Below are 11,393 nucleotides of genomic sequence, written 5' to 3'. Positions count from 1 at the left end.
TTACAATCAAAACCATTTTTAGTAGCCGTTATATCGGTTTGTATCACCTTTGAGATGATCTGACGTGTTTGTGACCCAATGCAAAGCAGCAGTTGGACAAAACAATAGACTATTGTTTTGAATGGACTATTCCTGTAATCAGTAGTGGTGAGGATGAGAAGAAGGAGACGTAGCAGTTCTGCTGAGTGTTTGAAACAGCTGAAACTTGTGATTGACTCCGCTGCTGCTGTGATAAACACACACCGTAAAGCAGCGTTTGTCTGACTCACAATCACAATAGCCGCTTAAATAACCATGTGTTTTTCTGCAATGTGGCGTTTTTTGGCTCAAAACAGTAACGTAAGAGTGTGTGGATAGCAAAATCATATTGCTATAGTGATCAGCTGTGGTGTGGATTCTGCATCTACAGACACGCCCACTCATGCATATGCATAAAGGCCCTAAAACAGCCTGTTTTTAGAAGCATCATAAAGTGACTTTTCAGAGGGTTAATACTTTGGAAAGCTGGTGAGCTTGGGGAAATAAACCTGAAATACTATGTTGTTGGGGTTCTTAGAACAAATGGAGATGGGTGAAAAATAGCATAATACAGGACCTTTAAGCAAAATGCATGTTTTGTATCTAACTGCACCATATTTACATGCAAGTGTTTGTTAAAATTGAAAAATGTCCGATGTGCGATGTTGGGTTAAGAACTAGCTTTTTGAGCTTCTTCATTTGTGTTACTTTTGTGTCCTTTTTCTGACATTTGGTTTCTAATGTTTCAAAATGTTCTTGTTTATTTGAACAAAATACCTCATGTAACAATTAAAAAAGTGTGTTTTTGTGTATGTTCCATGAAATAAACAGCAGTGTTGTTTTTAGAACAAGAATTCGACTAAATATGCTTGAGTGCTCTTGCACACTTAAAAACAAGTGGGCAGGTGGTGAGGCAGCGAGTCAGTGAGGCATGAAGACACTCCCTAACTGGGCTGACCATACATTTCCAGTCATGTCTCCAGATTGCTTTGCATAACCCCCCATTCCCACGCATCGTACCCCCTGATCTCTCTTGACATTTCAGTCTCCCCTTTACTAGAGGCGCATTGCATTATTCCAGTTTCATGGATATCAAAATCAACATTAAGCAGCAACCCACAACTTCTTTAGCCCCGTTCTTACTCACATTCTCGTTGCCAAGGCGATGGGAGTATCCAGTTAGCTTGGCTGTGTGCCCGTGGATGATGGTTCAGAGGAATAGCATGACGAAATAATGGCTAATGGACATCATGAGGGTCACACAGATTTAACCCTTATGTTGTGTTCCGGTCCAATTTGACAGATTCTATGACTTAGATCAAACAGGAAATTGATTTACAAAGATTATTTGAAGCAGATAACAACGCAGAAATCAAAGTTTATGTTGGTCTTTGGATTTTTCAAATGAATCGACCAGCAGTTTCCTTTGAAAGCCTTCTGGTTACTTAACGTGATTGTGTGAAAATTTTAAATGATTATTATTATTATTAAACAAATGCTTTTAGAAGCCAAAGTAGCCAATACTAAACTATACATTTTGTGTTATCAGATTATATATTATAGTAAAAAAAAATCAACTTCAACACTCAACTTCAAGCTATAGGCCCCAGAGGCGTGGAGCCAAAAAGAACAAAAAATAAATAAATCTAAATACAAGTAATAATGAATGTATCAAGTTTAAATTAAGAGTTTTAATGGACCGGTCATTTTTTGAACGGAAACACAGGTCAACAAAGTTTAACAAGAAAAAACACAACTTGAGGGTTAGGCAGTTGCCTTGTTTTGCAGTGGAAGAAAAAATACCCAAAAACTTAAAGAGACCATGTTACGCTAAATTGACTTTTTTTGTGCTTTAAACATCATAAAGTGTTATCAGGGCTTCATACACATGCCCAAAGTGTTTTTTTTCAATGATTCCCTCAATCATTAGTTAGAGGGTGATTTGCTCCTTTCTTACTGCAGGGTGAGCCCAAACACCTCGCTCCAATTTGATGACACGTTCCCACTTTGATGACAAATTTGACGTGGCACTGAACTGGAGAAGCCACGCCTCCAGGAAGCTCTCTGCCGTGATTGACATGTAAGCAGACACGCCCACAAAGGTGAGCATTTCAGCGTCATCCGCACAGTGCTATGTATGTATTTTCTATGGTCTATATATGTACCAGTGAACGCCCCGCCCCCACGCTCTGTCTCGTGTTTATAAAGCAGCATGAGCTCAGCTACGAAGTGGGTGGGAGGAGGGCGGGCCGTCCTCTGGCCCTATACCACCGTGAGGGGAGGAGGAAGTCAGTGTCCCGTCTATAGACACGCCCACTCATGAATTTGAATAAGTCGGCCACAAATCAGCCTGTTTGTGTAGAGTTGTTCAGAAAGTGACTTTTCAGAGGCTAAAACTCTGGAAAACAGGCAAGTTTGGGAAAATAAACCTCAAATACTTTAATTCAAATTCTTAGAACAAATGAAGATGGGTGAAATATAGCATGATATGGGACCTTTAATGCTGGAAAAACAATTGGCTGCTGCTCGTACGAGGCAATAAAGTTTATTCAATAATACTATCCACAGTTGGTATAGTAGTTTATCCATGTCAATATCAGCCACTTATTAAATCAATCTACTCTAAAGAGCATGGCCAATACTCCAGCATGTAGTTCAAAGTGATTGTAATGTAATTTGTATATGTGGAGGAGCTGTAAAGAATAATTTGACTTTGTAGTAAAAAGTTTGATAAATTAAGCTTTGATATCCATTGATAATTCAAGGACTTCACTTATATGCCAGAATTACTATAATTATACAAATATGATAGATATTTTTTTTTTAATTTTATCTCTGCATGTTTTCCTGTGATACATGTGTGGTGTAAATTATTGCAAATAATATCAATAAAATATTATGCTCAGAATTCATGTAATTATAGTAAAACATTATATTTATAATACAAATAAATAATAAATAAAACCAAAGACAAAAAGCAGTGCGTACATTAGGAAGATCACAATGAACACAACATAATTTAAATGTCAAATGTGACACCTTTAACAAAATAATTTAAAATAGTATGTTTGGCTTGGAAAGTGTAAGACACACACACACATGTGATGCACGCACGTACGAACACACACATGCACGGACTACACACAAACATTCTACTCTAACATTTACAAAGTGTAACAATCAGGGTCTATTGTTTCTGTTTTCTATGGTGTATTGGAGTTTCACTTTCTCTCTCTGTTATGAAGGTTGTGGGTTCAAGTTTTTTGGTTTAGGTTTGTGTTTTATTGCGGATCATGTTTTATTCTCTTTCCTCATTTGTTTTTTTGGTTTCTCTCAGTCTCTGTTTCACATTGTAACCTATAACTTTGATTGTTAGTTTTTTTGTCAGTACATTTTCAAACATGTAATGCAAAGTTAAAAGAATTGCATCGTTTCAGCAGCACAATAATGTTTTTTCTTCTTCAGTTTTGCATGTTCTCAAATCAGGTGAACATGCTGTTTTGAGAACAAACTCCAACTCTCTAACTAAATAAAAATTTCTTAAGCTGCCCCATAAGAAGGTATACGCCCACAGAAACAGCAAATATATTGTATTCATTTGTAACAAAATGAGAAATAATTAAAGAAAAAAACAAAACAAGAAATTAAAATGAAATAAATAAAAATATGTTTTTCCTTTATTGCACCCCCAGTGTGTAAATGTGGATTTTTTTTTTTTTAATTTCCCGCTTGTCCACACGAAGGTGAAACTCACTCCTTGATTACCTTCCTTCACTATTTAAGGTGTGTTTGTGCACTGATTGTTTGCTGGTGAACGGTCTGGGATTTTACCTCCTGTGTTTCCAGTACTTTGGGTTCAATGACTCCTGACATTTTGATTATATTTTTAAATGGACTTTGAATCAATCATCATTCTTTGTTCACCTTACCACCCGAACAAGGCGGTTTGCACATATGTGTGTTAGGGTTACTGCTATGACCCCCTCTAGGATGTTATACCAAAAGGCTTGAGGGGATGCAACATAAATGACTCCAAACAGAAATCAAAGGTTTTCAAAGTATTTATTAACAAAAGTACCAATAGAACAAAATAAAAAGGGACTGGAGACCCTGGCCAAACTTAACAAAAGTAGGGAGGACACTGGGCCAACCCTATACAGGGCCGTCGTCTCAGCGTCCACCCTCTGAACTACAAAAATTACAAAAGACTAAAACTACATAAACTACAGGACTACCAGAAATCTCCAACCAAAACTAAAATAACAAACTTACAGGACATTGAGTGGGGAGCAGAAGAACTCCCCCCACGTCTGCTGCTGGTCTGATGTTGTGCCTCTCTCCCTCTGGTCCTCTCAGCCCTCAGCCCTTTATACAGCCTCACGGCGCATCATCAACACAGAAGTCGCCATTTTAGAGATAAGCAGCAGGTTTACAAACAGCAGACACAATCTCGAATTTTGAGAGGAAATGGTGAACTACTGCCATGTTTTTGGCTGTACTAAATGGTCAGCCTGTGAAAAATGTGGAGTTTTATAGATTGCCAAAAATAATAACAAATCAGGGAGAACAATGTCTGCATTTTATAGTCAGTAGTTTGACATCAGGACAGCAGTGACATGAGACAAGCTCACCATTTTTGCACCAGTTGTTATTGGTGTATATGCACACACCGTCTTGCATTTAAATCCAGCTTCATGTAGTCCAGTTTGTTCTCCAGGGAGCGAACATTAGAAAGCAGGATGGAAAGAAGCGGAGTTCTCTGAGGATTAGCTTTTAGCTGGGTTGCTAGCCCCGCTCGGCATCCCCGCTCTTGCTTTTGATCACACCTCTTATGTCCCCTCCGCTGGCTGACACCGCTGGTACGAGGCTCCGCTGCTTCCTCCGCCGCTGGATGTAGCAGGCGTAGCAATTTGAGGCTCGAGATCCAGAGTATTCTCATCTACTGGACTATAACTGTTTGATTTGACTAAATCTATGATTGCCTGGCGGTTGTATACTATTTTAGAGTAAGTACGCTACAGGTTCACATAAGATTTAAGGTCTTCTGCTGTGTATGGGCTTGGTTTAATCTTGGTGACGAATTCAGGATACATAATAGACGGAAGACTATCTGGGTCGTCATTGATCCAAGACGAGGAAGCCGACTCATATGGATCTGCACCACCAATAAACCGTATTTTTTGTGCCTTTTCCTACAGACCAAGTCCTTCCCTCTATGCCTTTGTATCTATAACACATTTTGAGGAGCTTTTCTGTGATTCATTCATCACAGTGTTAACCTCTGTGAGCCTCCAATATTTAGTGTCAACAACCGCTTACCTCCGGGTAATTGCCCAGAAAGTGACATCAGTGAAATCCCTCTATAAGGCCTCCAATTTTCCCTGATCCCAGATACAGGGAAGAAGTCACAAAATTAACTTTCTGAAACAACATAATATGTAATGGAATATACCCTCATCCTCATGTTTTGGACAAATATCATGCATTTTAAACATGTTTGCTGATTAATTTAGGTAGTTAAATGTGCAGAAATAGTTTGGAAGATGTAGAGAAGCGTACTTTAAATAAAGGCTATTTTGCAAAATCTTGTCCTACAAAATCTCCGTTTTAAATTCTAAAACGTACAAAAATAAAACTTTTTACACATGGTTTATCCTGGTTGACGAGACAATATTTGATAGCGGGTTCATGAAAACAATTATATACTGTATATATATATATATATATATATATATATATATATATATATATATATAATGTATATATATATTGTTTTTAAACAATATAAAAACTGTTTAAGCTGTTTTTAAAAATATCTCAATATCCTTTGCATGATTTATCATCCCACCTTTCTATTAAACACCAGTAATTTTTCAAATAAAGGAAAGCCGATAACAGGGAAATAACAGGGAATGTGACTCTGAAATGGAAAAACATGGAAATGGTTGAAGCTGAATTTGTGAAAATCGGAAGCCTACATCAATTTCAGTGCAATTTCTACAGTATTGTCCCATTAGAAGATGGAATGAAATTGATTCCTAAAATTAAATGTGTACTAAGTTTTTCTGAGATCCAACTGTTATTGTTAGTGTGCTGACAATGTCAAGGCACCACATGAGGAATTTAAGGCTTTAACAAACAGACATTTAGAGTCACAGTTCCAGACATTGTGAAGGGCAAGATTTGAACCAGGTTCCACATGGTGATTGCTCAAAAGAAAATAGAAGCAGTCTCTGACCAAACTAAGCTAAAGCTGCACATTGGTAGCTCTGGTGCATAAAAGTCCTGCTCATGATAGGAACAAACAACATTTTAAGGTATGAATTGTGGCTGTAGTTGCAGGATTAAAGCTTTACATGCAGTTTTTCTCAAAATTCATAAGCAACAGCTTGCAAGAGCAACCTCATTTGCATAAAACCTTAAATTACATAAAAAGTAAGAGTTAGCATTTTACAATTTAGATTTTATGATTGCCACTAAGCAGTTGAACGTTTTGATCTTTGAATGGAAGCAGCATGACAAACAGTCAATAATATATATATATATATATATATATATAAATGGATTTTGTCAGGGTGCAACTTCTACAATGTCAAATTAATTTTAGATTAGACAGTGGACAACATTGTGGAGCTAAAATTGTGTCTTTGAGTAAAAAATTATAGCGATATAGCAGTTTACAGTCAAAGCAAAAAACCTAATATTACATTAAATATAAAGGTTTTAGCAATTTACAAATTGCAGCATAGGTTCTAAGCAGCATAACATTTTGAAATTTGAATAGTGGAGATTGGTTAAGAATTGACAGAGTATAAAAAAAGTTGGCATTCCCACAATTATTATGAAACGCATATTGTCTACAATTCCAAAACAGGACAAATTGTTGAGGTTCATCTCAACAAAGAATCCACAGCATTGAGCGGCCATTATGAAATGTGCTTGCCAAAGCTGGGATATTATAATTTGGAGTTGAGGGAAGCAGCCGAGCAGAAAATGCGTTCTTCATCTGATCTGTCTATCTCCACCTGATTAAAATCAGGCCCTCCCATTTTACTGCAGAGGCACAGGTTAAGTTTAAAATATGATTTGTAAGGGCGTTCAGCACAGTTCTGCACTGCCTTTATTTCCTCTGCCACCGGATGGAGTCCATTTGATGTGATGTATTTCTGTGGTAAAAAGTTGTTCTTTTTTTTTCATTACATTGTGTGGATCATATAGCCATAGTTTTTTTATGATCCATTATGCAGTGAGTTTTGGTTCTAGTTCTAGCACAGCTGAAAAAGAGCTGCGACTGCAGGTTGAATACAGAGCCCTAGTGTCTGCTCCCATCAATGCACATACTGTATATGATTTCATTTTTTTTTAAATTTTAATTACTTTATTAATCCCTGACGGCAAATTACCTTACACTCTGTTATTTTTCTATAGGGACATGCTTCTCATACACACAGGCCCAAATCACATCAGAAAAGTGGACTCAACTTAAAGGCTGCACATACACCCATGACTACTTTTATGCATCTTTCTTTACCAAACCGTAATCTTTGATCATGTTTTTCCTCTAACCTTTAATGGTATATCATGTAAGGTGATGGAATTAATTAATGCACCTTAGCAATGTGTCTTATGCTTTGTAACTACCGGTACATTAAAATGTATGGATCTCACACGGCATTAATGTACTTATTTTAAGAGATATCAAAGCAGTGGTTTCATGATAGTGACTTTTCCTTACATCTATAAAGTAATCAATTTGAGATTTTTCATGAACATCTGTTACCACATCGATGGTGACACTGCACGCTGTTATTATCAGAGGTGAAAGTAGTGGATTACAAGTACTCACAATCATGTCTTTAAATTAACACCCGCCAACTGCGGGTAAAAGTTTACTTTAGCAGGTAACATTGTAGTGTTACTTGCCATTTTGGCTGCTGAAGAACAATACAAATATCACTGCGTCTGTTTGAATAGGCAGGCTGCAGAAACGATGCGACAAATAATTGTTGCCAAATTGGGCTGTTTTCCACCAAGAAATTTGAGGGGTTTTGTGTGTGTTTAGATTTTAAAACGTAATGTGTATCTGGCAACATTGCTGGTTGTACTAATCCTACATTTCCCATGCCCTGTGTCGTGACGTGTCATTCAACAATTGGCTACGTGTTTACACTAGCGTGATTGTTATGGTTTGGTATCGGAGAAGACAAATGGAGCGACGCAAAACAAACAATAGGAGCTAAAATGAAGTTGAAAAAACAAACATGTGAAGATATTTATCAGGTGTTGAAGAACCTGAACTACTAAAAAGGAAGGCTGTTGCCGACACGGGAAAATGAAGATGAAAGAGGATCTGAAAAGTAGAAGAAATTGAGGAGTTTTAGTACTAAATGGATGTCGGGTCTTGAGTGGCTGGTATTTCACATTTGTTCACCTTTATAATGTGCACGATACAGTGTGTGGGGAGTGGGATTTGTTTGCATTTGAAGAGCATGCATGTTAGTAAAACATTTTTTCTCTACAGTACATGTACTGTAATTCTTAGTACGGATTACTTCTGTTCTTTCTAACTTTAAACAGTGTTCCAGGGGTCCAATTTTCATCTGAGTTAAATTTGTTTATGAAGTTATGAGAATATACTTTATAAAAGGTTCACTTCTCCGACACACCCAGAGTTCCATATTACACCTTTTAGGCATTATTACAACATTGTTTTTAAATTAGATGCTTATGTTTTTACCATTTTAATGTATTTCTGCAATCAACTAAAATAAAAAACTATTGAAAGAAACATTAACACTTAAATCTATTGTGTGGCACTCATAATATAGTTTATTTACACATGGGAAAAATTTGGCTGGTGGAAAATCTGGTTGGCTGGTACCTTAAAGAATCTACTAGCCATGCTGGCTGGTGATCTAAAAAGTTAAATTAAAGCCCTGGGGCCTCATGTACAAAAGGTACGTATGCCCAAAAATCTGCGTGCGTCAAAACCCAGAGCAAAATTCTGATGTTCACAAACTGGAGTGGGTGTGAAAATGTGCAGTCTTTCATGTCAAGTCCTGAGGTGGCGTACATACGTTTCTACATAGTTGATGCTTTAAATTCTAAGGCATATGAGGCACACAACCAAAATAATAAAATACATTCACACATGAACCTTTGAGCTGCTGTTGACAAGTATCATTTACACATCTTTTGTGAGTTAGTTTTTAATTTCTTCAAAGTTCTGTGAGCTGATCTACTACAGGTGGTCAGACGTCCTCTGAGTAACACACTTACGTCTGAACACTTTAACGCTTTCAGTCAAGCGATCATTAGCAGCCACACACACACACTCCAGACTGATCACCGCGACTGACCGGTGTGGTATGTTTGTGACGCAGGGGGGTCGTATCGGGCAGAGGAGGGAGGCGGTGGGTTGGCGATTGACATCCAGTACGGACTTCACTTTCATGGATTGCTTTAATACTAAAGAGTTTTACAGTGAGTCACATTTATCTGTTACACATTCACAGCCTGTTTGATGATCGGGAGACAAAGACAGACATTTAGTCTATGATGTGCACGATCAGAAAGTCATTTTGCAATTATTATTATTATTATTAGTAGTAGGGATGTAACGATTAATCGTAAGGCAGTTAAAAATCGATTCACAGATATAACGATTCACATCGATACTGTGAAAATTGAATCTCTGTACTTTTTTTAACCAGTAGTGTTGGTGGCGGGCGGAATCTGTTAATACTTTCTTTTTGGCCGCCTTCTACTTTTAAACATGTTCATAAATGATTCCTTACCCCTTTAGCACCAAAAATTATCTGTAATATTGCGTGAATATCTGTAAAAGTCACGTTTTTCTATTAGCTCTGTCTGCTAGCATAGCATCTCTTCTTCACTGCAAGATATCTGCATGCCAACCGACCACTGGGTTACCAGCGCCCTCTGCTGGTCCAAACAAATATCTGACCTAAATACAGTGAAATGACTTTTTTTTTTTTTTTTTTAAGTCCAATTGTTAAGTCAGAAAATAAATTTCCAGTCGCACTTTTAAAAATAACTATTATGCAGTTTTGCATTGTTTACTATAGAACCAGAATTTAAATTATTAGGTTTCTTCTTCATTTGTATTATTCCTTTATTTATTCCATTCAAGATTTATTTTTAGTTTAATTGCATTGTTTTGAATAGTTTATCAAGGGATTATTTTGACAATGAAAAATAAAAGGAAAACAGTGTAGTTTTTTTCCCTCAAAAAATAAAGGAATATTTTTCAGTCATCAGTCCCATTTTGAACCCAGTATCGTGAATCGAATTGTATCGGGAGTTGAGTGAATCGTTACATTTCTAATTAGTCGTAGTAGTATAGCATTCCTTAATCCGCTATCCACTTCTTAACACACACAGACAGTCAAGCATTCAGCGAACTGTGTGTCTTTATTAATTCCAGTATTTTCACTGTTGAATTATCTCCATCTTACATGTTGCTGTCGGTCTAAAAAGTATTAAAATTTCTTCTTTCCTGTGTTACTGGTGGTAAGAGCGCCATTTTAATATGATTTACATAAGTTATTGTGGGCGTGAACAGGGAGGGGACATGTACGCTCATATCTGCATTGATTGAGATGTTCAAATGATAGGTGCGTGGATCCCGTCGTACTTTTTTTCGAGCGTACACCTGTCCCTGGATTGAGACGAACGCTTTTTTCACACCATTTCATACGCAAGTCTTTGTACATGAGGCCCCTGGTCATGTTACTGTAATTGATTAGCTTTTATGGGTAATTGTACTTTTTTGAGTATATTTCTAAATCAGTAATTTTACTTGTACTTAAGTACGTTTTAAAAGAAGCAAAGTCATTTCTTATATTTCTACACCCAACCGTTACTAAGTAAATAATTATTGTTTTGTTTTGAAATGATCAACGGACATTGTGAAAGGAAAAAGAAACAAAAAAAACACAACAATTAAATGCATCACATCATAGCCGACAAACCAGATTAAACATAATGCATTGCGCAAAAACAGCAACGATTGCTGATTATTTTATCAGAGCATTTATTAGTTGTTACTTTATGTATTATCATTATTATTATTAGGCCCGAGCACCACAAGCTGGTGAAGAGCCTCTTTCTCTCATAGTGGCCACACTACGAGGGGAAAGGGCGTAGCCTATGCGAACGCATAGGCTACGCCTAGGCTGTCATGTCGTGTCATGTTACTGAAAATGTATAGGTAATGGTACTCAAAAAGGGGGAAACTTTGTTATTGTGGTGGAATCTTATTCATTCCTCTTTCTTTCCCGGTGTCGGAACCAACTCACCTACTTTTGCGCTTCTCTAATTTCTGGCTATTTCTAAAATATATTGCGAGATAG

Source organism: Gouania willdenowi, chromosome 1 (assembly GCF_900634775.1).
Source record: "Gouania willdenowi chromosome 1, fGouWil2.1, whole genome shotgun sequence".
Classification (NCBI taxonomy): domain Eukaryota; kingdom Metazoa; phylum Chordata; class Actinopteri; order Blenniiformes; family Gobiesocidae; genus Gouania; species Gouania willdenowi.
This window is presented reverse-complemented; position numbering follows the sequence as displayed.